We start from the raw sequence: 20,827 nt of genomic DNA on the forward strand, positions 1-20,827 counted from the left end.
TTAGAGAGAATATACAAAAGGAGCCTCATAGCTGTCTGTAAATCACCATCCATTTTTCGTTCACTCGCTTTGCATGCAGCTTACCTTCCAACCACTGCGAGGCGCCCCGTATCCTCCCTTGACACAGCGGCGACACTCGCTCCAGCTCTCTGATCCGTCTCGTTCACCTCCACCGCACTTCCGCTTGCGCTCAATCTGTGAACCACGGAGACTTTCCCGTTTCCCATCGAGACACTCGATTCGGAAACTGAGGAGGCTTTAGTGCTCTGGCATCCCAATCCCCGTTGTCCTAAAGCGTCGTGGGGTCCCAAAGAATGGAGATCTCTGCCGCGATAAGAACGATTTGGGATCGCAAGCCTCTCTTCGCACCCTCCCTCATGCGGACCAGGGGCCACCGTCTGACGCCGTCACAGAGGCGTTTTGATGGCTCATCAGAGTCTTCCAGTCCCTGTTCACAGGCGCCACAGACTGAATTTCCAGCTGCATCAGAGGCTTCAAGGTCTCACCAAGGCCTGTATCTGAGGCCTAGGCTGGGGTAGCTCAACCTTCTAAATATAAATCATGCCCTCTTTCTCTCAGAAATTCTGCTACAGTTCCATCCTGCCTTCAACCTTTCTCAGAACTTAGGGAATAGGGGTGGAGCAAATAAAGCCTTGCATGGTTTATATTGAGGACCTGATATTTGAGTAGTGGTAGTAGTCATCAGACAGATAACTTATGAATTGTTGTGGCTTTGTTCTCATATGCATATAGTCCTATGAAAAGCCACACTTCTGACTACAAATTATGTATTTCATGAACTCTCTCTGTCAATAAATTACCAAATTTTTACAAACATTAAGCCTAGAAAAATGCCCAATAGTCAAAGTCAAAAATTGAACAAATGTGGGAAAAGCTTGAACATTGATTGGAAAAGCTTCTGGCCTCAGATTTCTTTTTAAAGCAGCATGAAGAAAGCATTTATAGATTTGCAAAAGGGTCAGGCAAATGATTTATTGTCTGGGTTTTAATCTTTATTTTTCACATTAATTAATATGTTTCAGTTGCTTTCCATGGGGAATGTAGAACAACCATCAACAATGTTTACTGATCCATTAGTCTGAGTAGGCGAAAACGTTTCTTTGTGGAGTTGAGAAATGTACAGAGCATGAACTACCAATGAATCTGCACTGTGCTATTAAAGAATTATAAATATGGCTCGAATACTCAGGATTTTGGACAAATTGGTTTCTTTGGATCCTAGTCAGCAAGAATTCAGAGAAAGGTTACTGATCTAAGTATCTTGGCCACTCTGAACTGGCATAAATCCCTGATTGTTACTTCTGCTTGTCCTCATTTTCTCTGTTGCAGAGTATGGAGCAAGTACTTAAAGAGGGCTGGATGGGTTTTCCTCTCAAAAAATAGTCTGCATAAAACTAGAATAAATAATAAAACAGAAAATAGAATAATAAAACATAACACTTCAAAATGTGCAGATCTTTCTCATGTGGGCTTTACATAATGACTTTAGTGGAGTTACTCTGTAAGTACACTGCTGGATGTCACTAAATCCACAGCATTCAATGCAGAGCTAGTCATTGTCCCCCACAGAGTTTTGACTCATTAATTTAAGAACTAGAATGATCATATAAGTCCATTACCCTTCCAGTCTGTAGAAGACATAAATCTGGAAGAAGGTTATAAACAACTGTGCTGCTCAGCAGGACAATCTACATCTTCCCAAACAAAAAGTATTTTCCTTAAAATGCTATTTCTTTGCTATGGACAACCTCTCCATGTATATAAAGGTAGTAGGAGAATTTAAAAAAAATATATATTGTGACTAATCTTAACAAAGTCTGACTTAATTTACATTTGAAGTTTGTATTGGGTTTGCATGACCAGGTTTTTGTGTGTGGGGGCTACCTGGGTGGCTTCTGTAAGAAACTTCCAGAAGCTTACCCTATGCCTGACAGAGCCAATGCCAGCTGCCTCTAGGACTGGCCCACTGTTGGCCAAGGCCAAGCCCATCAGAGAAGGTAATAAGGCCTCTATTATAAGATATTAAATAAAGGCAAATAAATGTCTTTCACAGATTTAATTATGCTCCAAGAAGAAGGAGTGAAAATGTGCAAGAGAAACAGCTCTGCAGACACCAGTGTCAGTGGAGAAGGAGGGGCAGGAGTTGCTCCAGACACCCGAGCTGGGATTCTTCTCCAGCCCCTGGTGCAGACCATGGCGAAGCAGCTGTGCCCTTGCAGCCCACGGAGGTCCATGGTGGGGCAGAGATCCACCTGCAGCCTGTGTAGGACACCCACAGCAGAGAGGTGACTGTGACCATGGGAAACCTGTGCTGAAACAGGGCCCTACAGACCCATAGGAAGAGGAGCCCACACTGGAGGAGGTTTCCTGGTAGGACTTGGGACACTGTGGGAGATCCACACTGGAGCAGCCTGTTCTTGGAGGACTGTACCCCATGGGAAGGGACCAACACTGGAGCAGTTCATGAAGAACTGAAGCCCATGGGAAGGAATCAAGTTAGAGAGGTTCATGGTGGACTGTCTGCTGTGGGAGGGTCCCCATGCAGGAGCAGAGGAAGGTCTCTTCTCCCACAGCAAAAGCAGAAACAAAATGTAATTAACTGACTGCAACCCCTATTCCCTGTCTCCTGCACTGCTGGGGGAGAACGTAGAGCCTGAGAAAGAGGGAAGAGTGGGTGGGAGTCATGCTTTTAAGATTTGTTTTAGTTCTCATTATCCTGCTCTAATTTTCATTAGTAATTAATTCAATTAATTTCCCCATATCAGGTCTTTTTTGCTCATTACAGTAATCAATGAATGATCTCTCCCTGTCCTTATCTCAAGTCACAAGCCTTTTGTTTTCTCCCTTGTCCAGTCACAGAGGGGAGTGATAGAATGGCTTTGGTGGGTACTTGGCATCCAGCCAGGATCAACCCACCACAAAGTGAATGCCTGGGACATGTTTACCTAAACAGAAGTGTCAGCCTGTTGGGGAACCTCTTGTGTCCTATAATACACATTTACCAATGAAAAATTTCCTTTATGATAATGGATATTGTAACATCTTCTTATAAGCTTCATGATCTCTTTCAGAGTAATGTACCTACTCAATTGCACAAGACCACAAAGTTCTTCAAAACATTATTATAGACTCAAATGTCTATGTAAATCAGAGTTGTAGAGAAACTAACCTTTTGAAAAGTCTGTTTCTCTCTTTTCCAGTGGTAGTGGCAAATTCAAGCATAGGCTGTTGTATTTATAGCCTTATTTATTTATTTTTATTCCCATTTTAGAACAATTATTCTGGATTTTCACATGAAAGTCTCTCTACAACAGTTATCAGAATATATTTTCCAAAAATCTGAACTTTGCCTCACTTGTCATATTCTTTTCCATGCAATGGTTCTCAAAGTAATATTTATAACCTCCAAAACTGAATTTCCACCACAAATCCAACTTATTCTCTTTCTAGTTTTCCATCAGGAGAGGAAGAGATGGGGAAGAAAAGAAGAAAAGACCTTAACTTTGGTCCTGGAATAAGGTTACCCCACTGTGCTGATTCCTTCAAGATTTTTTGCGAATTTTCTGAAGCATTTAGAGCTAAACCAGTGTTGAATCCCCTTTGTGGAGCACTTGCAAGCAGCCATATATGGAGGCAAAAAGTGCAGAGATGCAAATATATGCTCATAAAACCTTTTCTATATTGGATAAACTGATCTAAGATTTAATTTGCCTGGCCGTATAGGCACCTTCCAAGTCCTGTACACACTGAGGGCTCAAGTATTTTGCTACTTTAGCAGCATGCAAATGCAACATGGGTGAAACAAATTACAGTGTGCCATTACCATTGCTGCCTCATGGAAACTGGGCTCATGGAACCATTGCTGAAGTACATGGTACAGTACTTCCTTGTAATACCACAAATGGTTCCTGTCACCACTGGGTTATTAAGGGCTTTTGTGACATTTAGATATTTGATTGCTTTTTAAAAAAAAAAAAAATTTATTACACTTTCTGTTTACACTTTGCTAGTTTTTCTAAAGCAAATAATAAACAGAGATGTCTTTTGCACTACATACATAAAAGCAAAGGGCTTGCCTGCTGTATGTTCTAGCCTTGCAGGACTCAGATCAGAGAGTTGGCTTAATTCACTGTCATTTAAAACCAGATGTTTTTTTCTGGCACACTCTCTTGCAAAAGCAGCAATGAAATCCATCAGATGGTACTCAGGGAATCTCTAGTGCATTAAATTAAATACCACAAAGTAAGAACAATGAAAAACTGAAAATAAATCCTAAAAAAGAAATACACATAAACAAGAGACATTTTCCTCAACCCTCTACTAACTGATGAGTTCAAAGGAGGTTTTTAATACAGTTTTGCCAACAAGATGGAAAGCTATTGTATATCTTAAAAGTAGGTGCTGATGCTATATAGACTAATATACACAAGTCTAGTTATTGTTACACAAAACAGTTCTTGCTTCCAGGAAGGGAACTGTGTCAAGCTACATGCACTGGTTTGGAATTATAAGCTTTATACAACTGGAAGCTTTTGTAGAAAGTGAACTTTGTATTGGTTCTGTATGGCTGCTGAGCTACTGAACTTTAAAGCTGTTTGCCCCAGATCTGTACCTGGCCCCTTGTATTCTCTACAAATAAAACAGGATAAAGTAGACCAGTGTAAATATAGGGGGATGGGTTCTTTTTCTTTTTCTTTTTCTTTTTCTTTTTCTTTTTCTTTTTCTTTTTCTTTTTCTTTTTCTTTTTCTTTTTCTTTTTCTTTTTCTTTTTCTTTTTCTTTTTCTTTTTCTTTTTCTCTTTTTCTTTTTTTTTCTCACTAATAACATTTGGATAGCCCGCCCAAAGTCATGCTGAAGACACAAAACATATTACATATTAGGTACATTTCCTCATCAGTTCCTTGAAAAAACCCAGCTTGAATTAATCCTAAATGAAATAAATTCTGATTTCAAGCTATCTATCTAAACGAAGCAACTCCACTAATTCATGAAACCTGAGAATCTACATTCAGATGTTTCAAAGCTTTGATTGTTCTTAATCAAAAATATCACTGCTAAAAATGTGAAGTAAAGACTTTTCTACTTGTGCTGGTAAATTAAAAAAAAAAGATGAAACCTCCAAGCTGAGAGAAATATTTAATTAGTTTAATTATCTAAAGTGTATACCAATCACTAGAATGTTTCTATTCAAAAAGAAATTCTAAGCAAACAAGAGAACTCAGACAATCAACTGAGTAACTGTGAGTAATTTTAGGAAAATTTATGACAGAGAAGACAGTTCAAGGATGAAAATTCTAATAAGAATATCCTCATATAAATCAAAATTAGGAAAGATAATGATAATAATAATAATAGCAATCCTTTGCAAAAGGATTTTTGCAAGTAAAAATTTTTGCAACCGAAACTCATTTTGCAAGAAAAGTTGTTTAATTCTAAAATGAAAAATGTTAGAAGTACCACAATGCAAAGCTGTTGTGCTAATTGGTGATAATATAAAGTCTAAAGAAAGGCATACATGTAATGTTCAACACAGCAGAGTTTGACAAAATTTACAAAGGTTAACAACAATGGCTTGCAGCACTAACTCAGTGCATAAACAGAAAATATTAATAAATGTGCCTTCTTTCTTTTTCATTCACTGCATAAAATCTGTTCATTCTAAGGCAGTAGATAACAGAATTTTAATTATCTTCATTTAAAAGATGTTTTATTTTTCTGCTTTTCTTTCTTTCACAGTGAGTCTATTTCCTTCCCATATTATTCTAATCTGTACTAGTCCGTCTTTGCCTCCTCTCAGTCTCTGATGCTAACACAAAAAATTCTAAAATGCTTATTGAACTCATCCTTCACAGACATCATGTGAACAGCATGAAAGCAAGCTGCAACAATGCAAAGCAATGTTTGTGGTATTGAGAATGTTGCAATATTTTCCCTCACAGATACTGGGGTGCCAAAAAGAATATGCTGAATCATTTTCTCAGGTTTGTCAGGTTTCTCAGCCTCTCCCACAGAGACTACTCCTTCCTAGACTTTGCATACAGTATAAATGTAAGGCCTCCATTATCCGAGAGTAATATGTGGGAAATTGCCTCTTAAACTCATAAGCACTCAAGTGGATTTGAATAACTATGCCACATGGTTACTACTGTAGCCCTGTCCTTACTGGACACTGTTTAGATCCCTGAGTACGACTTCATTTTATTTATCTTCTACATACTGAGAACTAGTGGGAAAAAAGATAAAAAGATAAATTAGAACTGTAGCACTAGAGGGCACTATAACCTCCGAGATAATACTGGGCAAAATTTTCCTCTAAGCAAAATACAAACGTATTATAAAACCTTCCACTAATTTTGCTGTATTTGAACAGTCTACAAAAGTGGCCTAAGAGTGACTATCAGTGATTTATATCTCTTTATATCCCAAATTATTTCTCTTTCCTTTTTATTTTAAGATTCATATATGACTAACCAAATCCATGGGAGTGGATATTGAAAAATACATGAAACTTTTTTAGATGCAAAGAAATTATAAGAGATGGAAAATAAACAAGGAAAGAAAAAAATACATGAAACTTTTTTAAATACAAAGAAACAACAGGAGATGGAAAATGAACAAGAGAAGAAAAAAAGCAGAAGGAAACTGAAGAGACCATAGCAGATGAATTTGTTTCAGTGTGATATTTGATGTAAAATACCTGGTAAAATCTCCCTTTCTATTAAATTTGATTTTTGCTCAATACAAATAGAATAATCTGGACTGAAGATGAATATGAAATACGGAAACATGGCAATAAACAGTATTTTTTTCCCCTGAGAAAATATACAGGGAATAACCTTAATATAGGAAAAGTAGCAATGCAGAAAATGCAGAAATTATGACCAGAATTCCATAGCCCTCATATAAAAGATTACTTTGAATAGTAATTAAAAAAGAGTCATTGATATAGAATTGCTGTATTTCACTGAACAAAAAAATAAATATTTTTTTCTGTGCTATTCCAAAGCACACTATGAAGTCTACACATACATGGGTTTGGATCTCTGGAGTTACATTACTGATATTTATCTTATATCTAAGATTTACCTACTTAAACATCTTTTCACCTATGGACTGCATTTTTTTACATATACTGTTGTCCAGAATATATCATTCAATCAAGCAGTGGTTGGCTATTTCATTCTGTTTTGGTAACCTGCTACATTTGTAGCCAGTATGTCTTTCAAAAACCATTTACACTCAGAATGGGTAATTGTAAGTGTGAGAAGTTATCATTTCATTCATCATCACATATTGGTTTGGATTTGAAAGGGACCTTGAAGGTAATTTATTTCCAACAGTTATAGACTTTTCCCATAACAGTTCTTTACTTTTCCCATAACAGTTTTCATACTGTTGTGACAAAGGTGGTCTCAAAATTATTTACTAGCATAGAATATGAGCTAATATGATGATTTGTCTGATCACAGACAAATCATCATATTAGCTTTATCATCAATATGATAATTTCTCTGTGATCAGACAAATCATCTTGCAAGGAAGCAGAAATACTGGTAGAAGAAGAAGACCTATCCAGGAGACAGAAATGAAAGCAAGAAACAAAACAAACCTCCAAACTGATTTTCACGATGGGATGGTGGAACAAATTATTGGAAGCAAATTACTTAATAACAGACTAATAATAACATTTTGTTCTCCAGGGTATTCATCCCACTCAGTTTCCACAGTAAAGAGAAGATGGTTCATCCAGAGCATTTTGAGCAGCACCTGATACGAATGCTCCCCTTCAGCTCTCTGGAGAAACCTTTCTTGACTGATTACAGACAGAGCCTAAGGAGACTACCAAAGCACTTAATGGCAGCCATTAAAATAAATAGCTGAAAGAAATACAATCTATCTTCTGAGGTGGAAGTTGTGAGGCAAAGAAGAAATAAGAAGCTGCTGCAGAGTGACAAATGTAGCTATTCAATAACTGTGACTGAGTAGGTCTGCAGGTGGTCAAGGAGGGAAATGAACCTTTCCCTGCTAGCAGGAGATGCCCTGCTCAGAGATGCATGCCCAGGGGTTTCATTACCTGGAGAGGTATCAGAACTAAATGGTTAGGATTACGTAGTTTGACTATACAATTTATGGTTAACAGAACAAGCAGCGTCAGAAGCCAGCTCTGCAGAGATTTTCTGTCTTCCACAGAAATCAGAAACTATGAAATCAATTCTTTAAAAAGTTAAAATGCATTGAAAGTGTTAATGAAATTTCAGATTGTTACTTGTAGCAGTCAGAGGCCCTGAAAGGCCTCCATGGCAGTCACTAGCCTAAGATAAGAAATGCAGAGTCATGATGAGTGGACCAGAGCTGCCCCTCTTCCGCACATCAGACCCCTGTTATCTCTCTGTAACGCTATAGGTCGTATTCTCCTCGACCCCATCCATTGGAGAATTTCCAATCCCCCATGTAGCCTACTTAAACCCTCACCTCTGCCCAGTTCAGTGGAAGAGCTGTCACTGGAACCCTTTGCAGAAGCTGCCAATAAAGACATCTCCGCAGAACTCCACACAGCCTTCACCTCTCTCCATCCCTGCGTCTGCCGAGGCACTTTGTGAGCACAGAGCTGAAATCACTAAGAGCTGAACTCACGAGAGCTGAAATCACTCCACAAGTGCTCGCTAAAGTTGCCTGTGGCTAGGAGCTAGCCAGAGGGCCCAGACAGGCTGTGCCTCATCCGCACAGTGCTATCCGGGACACCTACAGCGGCTGCTGCCCGGGAGGCTGGATGGACCCCCAGGACTCCAGGCCGTGATAGTTACTAAACAATAAACATCCTAAACTCTTGACAAACATCTAGCCAAAAAAAAGCAAACAACTTTCCAAAATTTGTCCACTTACAGTACTATTTTGCCACTGATGGAGATGTGGATTCTCAATTCATGACCTTTTCCTGACCCAGAAAAAAATCTCAAATTAAAAACAAAAAAAAAAAAACCCCACACATTTTTTGTCAGTAATAGCTCTAATTAAACTTGTCAAAGGAGGATTCATTTTCAACTTCCTTGGCAGTTCTGTATTATGGGAAAACCAGTCCAGCTAAAGTTCTGGGAAAAAAGAAAACAGGAAGTAACAAAATTTGTACAGAATTTGGTATTTAGCTAAAATATTTATTTTTTCACCTCATTACTGAAATAATGTTTTCTTCTAACACAAATACTTTTCCCCTGTCTCTCCAAATCCCCATGATTTTTCTTAGAAATCTGCAATGAAAATCTTTCAACTCATATAACAGTGTTAGTTTCAGCTTGGGTTTTTATTAGGGACATTTTTTCTTTTATCACTGCTCCAATGTAACCAATATAATCTATTTGAAAGTCCCAGAGACAGATTACATCTGGTTTGTTAAGCAGTCTAATATACATCGTATTTGGAATGGGATCAGCATGAAGGATGGCCAGATGTTTGCCATGTCCTGGCAGCTTCCTTTGCCGAGGGCAAGGCTCTGAAGCAGGAGATAGTGGCACTTCCTTGGGCAAATTTAGTCATGTGCAGCTGGGTAGGCATGACAAGAAAGACAGTCTAGGAGGGATGCTGTAACCATGATAAAGATAAAATTTCCTGAAAAGGTAGCAAATTTAACACTTACAAAAATATTTTTTTTTCAAAATTATATTGAGATGGACCATCTTTCCCTCAACCTGTCATAAAGATTGCCTATGTGCTTTATGAAAGCATCATTCACTGAACACTCACAAGGAACTTAGTCTTTTATTTTTCACCTATATTTTAATTTTTTTTAACCAGAAAATATAGTTTTTGTAATACACAGTTGGGATTTGGTGACCAGTTGTTTTGAGCACTACGTCTATATAAATAAAAGTCAGATCTTTGTTTCAAAGAACAGTTAGAAATCCCACTTCATGAAATACAGTTTACTGTATTTCTCAGAAGTGTCAGTTTCTATCACCTTCAGTAGCTCTTTTGATGATGGAAATATTTTGAATTTTTTGACCTAAAGTTGAGGTATTGGGGATTTTTTTATACTTTTGTTGTTTTCAATGAAATAATTTTCTATTTTTCTAGAAAGACCTCTGTGCTAAAGTGAACACCATTTTTAACATAGATCTATAGCTCAATCTATATCAACAAAGAGCACATAAGTTCAGCTACACCATTCTTTTGAGAAAAATAAGACCAATAAAAAATCATTTGGCATTTTAAGTCTGATGAACAAATGTGTAGTATCAGAGGACAGAGGATCTATGATGGGTTTAATAAAAGCAAACATTTTGTGTCATGTAGGATGCTTTCAGCTGTCTGCTGAGAAGGGGTATTACAACTCCCAGAAAATGAATATGTATTATCAGACACAACTTTGCAAGTAATAATAGCTTTTGTGGAATTTAAAGGGAGAACTCAGTTTCCTTTTTCTATTTTTCTCCCCACTCTCCCTTAAACAGTGCAATCAGATTATTTTATTTACTTCCATTTTTATTTTGGAAAAAGCCCCCCAAAACCAGCAAAAATCTGCCAATCAAAAAACCCAAAATAACAAAAAAGTAAGGTAAATGAAATAGCAACTGAACTTTGGATATTTGAGGTCTACAACTTAACATCTCACAGAGTGAAACAATTCAGATTTGTATTCAACTTGACTGCATTCAATCAAAGTCTTCTCTGGGATGTTCAGCTTTTCTGAACCTTCTAGTGAACACAAGCACATTCACAAAGACATGGTTTGCTTGATAGCCCATTGAAGAAATTAAAACAATAAAGACTCTTATTTGTCATATTGTTGTGAGAAAGGAATGATGAGGGATGAGGAGAGATGGGAAGGTAGGAGGGAAAGAGGGAGGAGATCTTTATTAAAGACTATATTTCTGAGGTTATGGATCAAATAAAATGATATCAATTCCTAATAAAGTTACTATGTTGATGTATAATTTAGATTAAATATATATATATGTATGTATATATATATATATTAAAGCTGCTAAATTCTTGCTTTGAATGAAGGATTTACAAGATCCCTCTCCTTTTAGGATCTTGTAATTTCTCAAATGCTCACAGTGTTTTCCATCCCAAAGGAAATGCAATGTAGGACTGTGGGCCCAGGGAGCATTAGCGTCTTGACATCATCAGCGCTATTGGAGTTGGAATATAGCACTGATAGCACTGTCAGGTCACAGAGGCTGCCATATATAATTACACAGCATCACCACCACTGCAAGAAATGGGAAGTTGTGTTCTGCTTTCCTTTCTGGTTTGGTTTAAAAAAAAAAGTGGGTAAGTTTTCTCTCAGAGTCTGTGGATTTGCTGCTTCCCACACTTTTTTCACCCTGCCTGAGGATGAAGAAACTGATGCTGTTTGATCATGGACACGCTGGACTTTGCAGAGCATGTATAAGGAAGTGAGCTAAAGGCAAGGAGAAGATCAACAGAGGAATGTTGATCCACCAAAACCATGGTGAAGTCCACCAGGCTAAACCGTACCTCTTAAGAAAGGATTCTGGTTGTGCATCCATATGTTAAAGCAGTACGGAGAAATAAGAGCCAGTTTGCTGAGTAAAACCCTTGCTCTTGAGAATCTCAAATCTGTTTTATGCTCATTATATTTAACTTTGACCAGCTCTAATTTAGGCCCGTGAACTGGACAACCATTAGGCACAGCAGCACATACCAGTGAGACACAGAGTACAGAAATGGTTCAGTTACACCTGAGACAAATCAAGTTTGTATGTTCCAACACTATTCAGTGATATGAAAAAAGGGATACTACGTGGGTACATTTGGGAATGCACTTCTGACCCAGATGAAAATGCTGATTTACACCATGTGAACTCTCTTTTCTTCATCCCAAGGGCAAAATTTTGAGATATTTTCAAAATACTTTCTTGAGAGTAAGGCCATACAATCAATCCTAGTAACAATTCCTTTGCCCTTTTCATCATGTTGGCCTGCTTTTTCCCTTTTCTTTCTGCTCTATATCATCCAATCATAAAAATGTTACATGATAGGGATTGATTTCCTTCTCTAACTAAACAATATCTTCAATTACTATGATAAAGAATAACACTGCTGAATTATGTATCAAGCAGTACAGAAAACAGTTCTGTCAAAAAAATAAAACTAGCAGTCTTAGAAAATACTTAATTGAGTTAATTTTCTCCTGTTTTGGTTCTCTTTGAGCTATGGAAATAATAGCTGTTACTGGTATAATTAGGCTGTAGTTGACTTCAGAGAAAAGCATGATATTTAAGTAGTTTCTTTTTATCATGAAACTACAATTTAAGAAGGTCCTGAAATAGAGCCTTAATCAATTTTTACTATTGCAACACGAAGAAAATAAGGTTTAAAGAAACCTCAAAGAGTCATACAATAGAAGCACTTGCCTAATTGATACTTATATAACCCCAATATTGCAGTAGAACTATACTAAGAATTAGTTATTTTTAACTTCAGAAAAATTTTAATATTTTTGTAAATCTCCTACCTAGTTTATTATCTCTGCTTAACAAGATTCTGTCTGCTCAGAAAACAAGGGAAAAAATTATTCCTGCCATTGGGAAATGGTTGGCATAAAAATTTGAGTACAGCTGTTGAATGGTCTTTCATTTTCTATGGATTGTGAGCTGAATATTCTTCCATCTTCCCTCATTGATTATATTTCCCACATTATTCTCCAAAGATGCCCACAGTTGGTAAATAGCTTTATGATATTTATTTCCCGAAGCAGAATATTTTATTGGCTATTTCACCAGTGCTGAGTAGAGCAGGAAAATTACTTAAGGAATTTAGCAAATAATTTCCTACAATGCAGGAAATTTCCTACAATACAATCTTTTGGCCTTCTTGATCAGTTCTAGTCAGACAGATCTCAGCGTTCAGGAATAACCCACAGTTGAACGGAATCACTGTGGGATATATACAAAGGCTTTGGAGTATTAGTGAAGAGATCATAGCATTCGTTTCTGGTTTGCAACTGACAGAAAACCCAGAAAGCTGATAACTCAAAATTTAAGGAATTGTTGCCAGTACTGATTAGAGATGTATGACTCCTCAGTGTTTTGGGATGTGATGCTGACCAGGGAAAGGTGATGTATTACTTGTTTCCAAGTAGTCTGAAAAATGTATCAGATTTACATGTAGCAGTATCCAGTCGTTTGGGAAATAGTTCTGGTTAAATGTTTGTTAACCAGAATATGATTATCTGCATGACTTAGCTGCCCCAGAGCTTTTGAGAAGGTCCAAGCATCTGTTTTGTCTTTATTGTTTTTCAACAAAAACTTATAAATTATTTACAAATCAACCCTTGCTTTGTCAGCCTGAGAGGCTAGCAAGACAGATAGGCCAGAGGTACTTTTGTATGACTGATTCGTCCAAGATTCATGATCGAGAAATGCCCTTCGCTCCCTTTCCTGAATTAAATAGATTTGAGAATAAGTTGTAGCTGCCAAAATAAAAGGTTAGCAAGCAAAATTTTGAATCTACTCTGAAAGATATCAGAGGACTGGATATCCTTTAGTCTTGCCTCACTGATTCAGTTTCTTGGCCTAACATGAACATAATTATGACCCTTTTAAGAATATGATTCATGTTTCCAGGCTTATCTAGAAAGATCATAATTTATTTTGATTTAAAAAAAATTCTAAATAATTTCAAAAATTTACGCTTCAAGATTCTAAAAGCCAGTTTATTTCTGAATAATTCTTTTCAGCATAAGAAATAGTCAACATATTAGTGAATATGCTATTGAAAGTGGAGTTTTGAGATTTTAGTATTATGAATATTGAAATTGACTAGGTTTATCAGCAATCAAAGAAATATCTCTAAATTGCTATTGATTATTTACTATTTATCTGAAAGCCAGCATTTAAATAAATACAAGGAAACAACTGGCAGAAAAATGTTTCTCAAGTTGTCTAATGTATTTAGTGAAGCATAGCTAAGTATAGAACCTGGGTATTTTTTGGGTTGGCCTGTAAATTGAGAGATACAATTTTTTTATTGGTATAATGTAGAAATTAAAATTGCAGCAACAACTTTGCAATACATTTAAATGCTTTTTTCCCCCTATTTGTTAATATTATGGTGATATCATCCCCAAAGATGCCAGATATATATAAACTAATACAGTGCTTAGTATTAAGTCCTCTGCTAAGACAGAAGTGAAATCACAAGAAGCCTGACATTAGGATCTGAGCAATGTTAAAATACGTATTCCATTGCACATTACTATCTTCAATTTCATGTATAAAAGTATATAAATGTTAAATAAAGGAGCTACTTTCAAGAGATAAGATTGATTTCTCTTATTTTGTTCTTACTAATACGACACCATCTCAGTACTATAATGAACAGAGCTTTATTTTGAAGTAAGTTTAGGAATATATACTTCAATGGATCTTTCAGATTGCATCTTGTTGCTTCAATTGTGCAAAATTTTGTATATTAATTTAATTTTAATATGACTGCTTAGTATGACAAAATTAACACATAATGACATACAGATCAGGGTGGTGGGTTTACCTGCGCAGAAATTAGGCACATATAAAGTCACTCACTCAATGCCCAGCATACCCCTGCCTGCCATGGGATGGGGTAAAAATGGGAAAAATAAAATTAAGAAAACTCAGAGATTCAGATAAAGACTATATACTAAGCAAAGAAAAGAGGGAAAAGCACTTACAAAAGCAATCATTCACCATCTCTCACAAGCAGACAAATGGCCAGTCAGCCTTCAGGCAACAACCACCTTGTAAGGCAATTCCCCACCTCCCTCCCTTCTCCATTTACCCCAGCTTTCCAGGCTGTTTCTTGTCTCCACCTCTCCACTTTCTAGGCAGGGGTGGCATCCCTGTGTACAGAATCAGAAAAAGAAAGCACAGACTCTGTGTAAGGACTGCTCAATAATAACCAAGGCTTTGGTGTGATACCAGCAGAACTTTAGTCATAAATGCACAGCACCACATGGGCTGCTGTGAAAAATGTTAACCTTGCCAGACCCAGTACAACCAGTTCAATGCTATTTAAGTGTCAACACTATAAATGTGTAAAACATGTGACTATTGCTTGGACATTTTAGGTATTTTCTTCACACTTCGGCATAGAGGTAGAATCATGGCATATGCCAATGTTCATGTGTTAGGTGCAATTAATGCTGACAAAAGTGATGTTACCAGCCAAAATAAGCAAGATAGCTTAAAGTAAAAGACAAAATCAATTTAATTCCCATAGAGCTTCTCAACTAATTTGAAATTAGAAAACGAGTTTAATTATAGCATTTGACCCCAAAAAAAAAAAAAAAACAAACCCACAAAACAAACAAACAATCAAACATAGTTAATCACTGTGTAGGAGATAAATTCTGATCACACATTAATTCATTTCAAATGGAACTTTTTCCTTTGATATTACTGAAGTTGTGTGATCTGTCATGCTTGTTTGATATTAGACAACAGATTAGAAAAGATAAAACATCAAAGTGGATGTTTACCATTTTAATCTTGTAAAGATATTTTCATTAAATAGGAGAACTCATTTAACTATAATATGAACAGGACCAGTATTGGCTGAAATTTGGAATACCTAGAATTTTACTTTGATGTCAGTGCTTCTCATGTTATGAAAATCTCACTCTTCTAAAAAAATAATTTTGATTTACTGTAAAGATCATTCTTTCAGTAATTTAAGAAGAGTGACTACATACACACACGAATACACCCACAAAGCCAAAGCTTCTAATACAGTAAAGTTTTCTATGCTTTTTGGATGATGTATTCATCTTTGTTTTTAAAGGAACAAGAAATTTAACCACAACTCATTAAAAGGAATATTAACACTTGCCTTATCCTAAAGTTACACTACTGTATCAGTAGTGTGGAGAATAAGGTCCATAGGGAAAACTAGGTCCAGAGGGAATTAGCAGCTTTGGCAGCTGTTTAAACAAGATAACCATATTCCTCAATTTAAAACGGGGTGATAGTGAGTTTCTTTATGTAGACTGAATGAACAAGCCAACATATTTGTGCAAATTGTAGCCATGTAGCCACCCAAGCAGACAAGACTATATGTCAGTGTTTTGAAGAATTTCAGCAGAACCCTGAGCCTGTGAGCTGTGGTGCACTGGCAGGTACACTGCCCTGACTGTGTGCTGTCCCACTGTTAACACTAGAGGAACACCTTCTAGGGCAGCTGGTGATTAGCCTAATCTTTAGTGCTAGGCTTGTGAAATGTACTGGCTCAACCACCTGCACAAAACTCTATGTCCTGCTCTCCTTGTACTACACAGAAGTCAGGAGATTATCTGTGTGTAAAACATCCACTAGTTTTGAGCTAACCTAGCTTTTGGGGGATGACTTCTACACTATGATGCTCTTCCACTGAAGTCAGAACACCATATTCTAATACACAATTAGGAAGAGGCCAACTGAATATTATAAAAATTGTAAAGAAAAGAAGATTTGTATAATGATTTAGGAAAACTATGCACAGGCTTTAAATCCTTAAATTACAATCTATCTGGATCCTATAGCATTTCTAGTATATGCTAACTATCTCTTAGGACTGCTTTTAATTCAGATAACTTCAGCAATCTACTTTAAACAGCTATGAAAACAGTCCTGGTGGAATGTAAAGTAGATGTGGATATTTGTGTCCAGAATGAAGTGAAGGGTCCAGAATATCCCTACTTTTCTCCACTGCTGAAGCCACCATATTAAAATCTATGGTATAATTGGTTCCTCTATCTGGAGCTATATACAACCTTTATATTAATTCTGTAAATAAGAAAAAGAGTGAGGAATCTTCATACTGTGGCTAAGGGAATCCAATGTGAAGAATTACTTTACACAAATGGATGAAAAATATTGAATGAGGTTTGTTCACTCTTCTCCCATAGGCTCTTCAAAAATGTACTCTTTCCTCACACAGAAATTATTAACTGCCACTAGCCTTCCAGGAGTCATTACAGTGACTAACAAAGAGTTAGTAGTTTCATAATATAATTTAGGTGATTCTGTGCGGCGTTGGGTTTTCGCTCTCCCCGGCTGCACGCAGCTCTTGCGAGCCCGGCTGTGGTGTAGCTTCCACGTGCTGCCGGGGTTTGCTGCCGCGGGTTCCCGGACATGGCTCCGTGTCTCGGGCGCGTGGGCTGGCCAGCCTCTGTTACCGTGCGCTAGGGACTCGGCAAAGAGGTGAGGAATTTGTCCATTTACTCCGTGCTTGGCAGGAACGGTTTATTGGTCACACATGGCGTGGTTCGATAGAAAGACGCGACCGCTGCTGGCACTCGCATGGGAGAAAATGGCGCCTGGGTGCCGGCGGGATAGGGTTTTATGGAGGGGCGGGGCGAGAGGATCCACGGCCTGCCGCCCAATAGGGGCGGCTGCCGTGGCAGTGATGCCAGCAACAGCGACCAACCAGAGAAGCCCGCAGGGGTGGGCACCGAGCCGTGGGCTGAGCGGGATCGTGTGGCTTGGGGTGGCCAGCACGGGGTTTCCCGGGGCCGGACAGCAGGGTGGTTACAGGAGCGGCACAGGGGTAAGAATCCGGCAGCAGGCAACATGGGGCCAGAAACCGCGGGGGGGGGGGACAACACGGGGGAAACGCGGGATTACAGAACTTGACTTATTTTAACATAAATTAAAAACCCTACTCTAAACCCAAACTCCGGGATGCAACAATTCTGTAGCATTTTCTGTGCATAAGAAAATAAACATATATTTAAAGAGTGTGCATAATAAAATTCTATGTCTTCTCAGTTTCTTCCCTGCAGTAATTTATCTTTAATGTGAATACAACTCTTTTGACTATGTGGAAAAATCATCTCGACAAATATCAAATGCACAAACAATAGATATGATTATCTTAAGGAAAAAGTCTTTAATATAAATTGCAGTTTTTATTGCTCATTTCTTGCTAATTTGCCATGCACCTTGTTAATGTTTGAAAATCTTATTAATCTATAATTTTCAGGATCACCAGAATTTCCAGAATCATGTTATGATTCACAGCATTTACCATTAAACATTCTGCCATAGATTATATTCCAAAAATATTTTTGGTATTTTCTTTCAAAAGTTGGCACTTTATTTGTGACATCCATCTGAAGGTTTGGAGGGCCTCCCTTTTTATCTCCTTTTCTTCTGCATGAAAGGAGCAAAACAAATGTTTCGCTTTCTTTGAAAACAACAAAATGGACAAAGACAGAGAAAATGTGATCCAAATCAAGATGTTTTCTTCCCATTAGTTATAGTTAAAATATGCAAAAAGCGGTGGTCCAAAAACAACACGGAGAATATTTCTGGTGATCGAATTTCTAAGAATGCAAATCTTAATGTCTCAGAGAAATAGGTAAAAAAATAAGATAAATAAATGTTCATAGGAGATCTTGAATAGATCAAGGGTCTGTTAAAAGACATGATGGGAAGGGACAAGAATGAATCACGAATCATAATTTTCCTAGGACTAGAAGAAACAAAGAAAAACATTGCATCTGGCAGTTTGTCAAGCAAATAGAAATGCACAAGGGTAAGTTCACTAGAAAAGAAAGGAAGGAAGATATTACCAATTTCTTGCATTGAATCAACAAGAAATGAGATGGAGAATCACCTGTGCTTTCCATCTTTGACTACCTCCTAGATCCCAGCCTCCATAAGACTTTGAAGCAGAAACAGCATTCATAATTGGAATTGCTGTTCTGCTGCTTAAAGCCAGAAAACTGTATTTCTATGATCACATGTATAACTGAAATAATTTTTGGAATTTCACCATTGCCAAAAGAAGTCCTGCCCAACCAGATCCCACTTCGCTTCAAACTCAAAAGACAACATGACCAACTACCTCCCTAATGCCAAAAATATTATTCCTTTTTTTTAATAAAAATGGAGTTGTTAGTTTTGAGTGGGGGATTTTTTGCCACTCATTTTGAACTTTCTGATTTTTACAGGAGTTTCAGAACAGTATGAAAGGATTGGTTTCACAGTATTCCTAATGTAGAACTCATGTTTCAGTTCTTCTGAATCAAAGGATGATCTGGAATCTAGAATTTCACTGTGTATGAGATGATCTTTCAACTTTTTTTAAAATTCCCACTTTAATAAGGAATCTATATCTTATCTAGATACTTTAGGATTTATCACCTTATGTGATATTATTTATCACCTTATGAGAGAGCAAATTCACCTCCTTTTATTGAAAACTGTCATTGAATTTAGTATGTTTTGAGCCAAGAAATTATAGACCATTTTTATCTGTTAAAAGAATGAAATACACTAGATATATTAATTCATGAATGACAGTACAGATGTGAATCTGTACAAATATCAGAACACCATATGTACTTGTACAAAATTGTTTGTAAAACAAAATAGAACCCTAGTTTCTAGAATTCTCTTGCATAGTAACAAGATGATTAATTTCTTTTTATCTGCACATATTTCCACATCAGATTGAAAAAAAACAAAGCACAATTTGTTTAAATAGATTGTGGTTGTAGACAAAAGTTGAGCCTAAGCCTTTTTTTCTCACTTTGAAAACTCAAAAGTTCATGACTGGCTAACAGAATCTTTATCTCTTCACCCTTTGGAAGTGTAGACCTTTAATAGACTCCCAACTCAGTACTGAGTTCAAAGCAGTTTAAAATACTGTTATAGATACAGCCTGGATTACCAAGCAAAAGAATTCAGTTTTGCTAGGGTAGGCATCTTTGAAACTGAGTTTCTTAGTGCCATCAAAAGAGAGTCTGGTGGTTTTATGCAACACTATTGTTCCACCTTTGCACTGTCTGACTTTGGTTTCCGACTTTTTAAAAGCCTGAATGACACCAAAGTATTTGCTACTACTCTATAACTATTTCATCTGGTCATCTCATCTAGATTAAGTCTCTTTACTGGATACATTTTTAGAACTGTGTATAAAAATAAGGAGATCTGACCTTAAAAACATTGTGGTGCAAGACATGAACATGGACCCTCTATTTGTCATAACAGAAAGAAGGAATCATATATACAGGCTATGAAAACTAGAGACAAGGAAGATAATGTTATCAGCCATCAGGAAGGACAAGGGGAACTGAGTAGCAAAAAAAATTCAATCCCCTAACAGTTTTCATTCTGTGATTTTAAAAAGTCAGTTCTGAACATTCTACATTAATCCCTTTAAATAAGTGACTTTTTCTTGGTTTTTCTCATCTACTCATTTCAAAACAAGTCAAAAATTGCCATTTTGTATTATTTTGGATCATTTCAGCCTGACATTCTGACATTAAATCTCGGTAATTTAATTTTTTGCTTTTTCATCCTAAATAATTTAAATCCAAATTGTAAATTTAACACCAGAACTAGAAATACAATAAATAAAGAAATTTAATCCAATTGCATAATATATCTTATATATGTAGCTTTTATTTTCTTTTTTACAATTTCTAGTCTAGTCACATTTCTCTTTCATGTGAGCAGGTAGCAACAAAGAAGAGAGGGTTCAATTAAAAGTAAGTAACTGTTAGTTAATTAATTAATTATGGTACAATTATTAAACTGAAAACCTCAGTTGTTTGCTGATTAACGTGCCCAGTGTTATCCACTTCTTTCAAATGGAATAAGGTTAAAGTGGTCAAAGTTCTTAATGAGTGAATAGAAAAATCTCTCATTTTACTTCTGCCATCCTGACGATTAAATTGTTATAATGGATATCAAAAATGTTACTCTGTATTTTAGTTTAACTACGTCTTGTCTATGAATTTCCAGAGGTCTTGCCACCAAATTATCTTGCTTGAGACCAATATCTGCAAGGACTGAACACCCTCTGCCAGTGAGTAACT

The sequence above is a fragment of the Vidua macroura genome, chromosome 5 (genome assembly GCF_024509145.1).
Source record: "Vidua macroura isolate BioBank_ID:100142 chromosome 5, ASM2450914v1, whole genome shotgun sequence".
Lineage (NCBI taxonomy): Eukaryota > Metazoa > Chordata > Aves > Passeriformes > Viduidae > Vidua > Vidua macroura.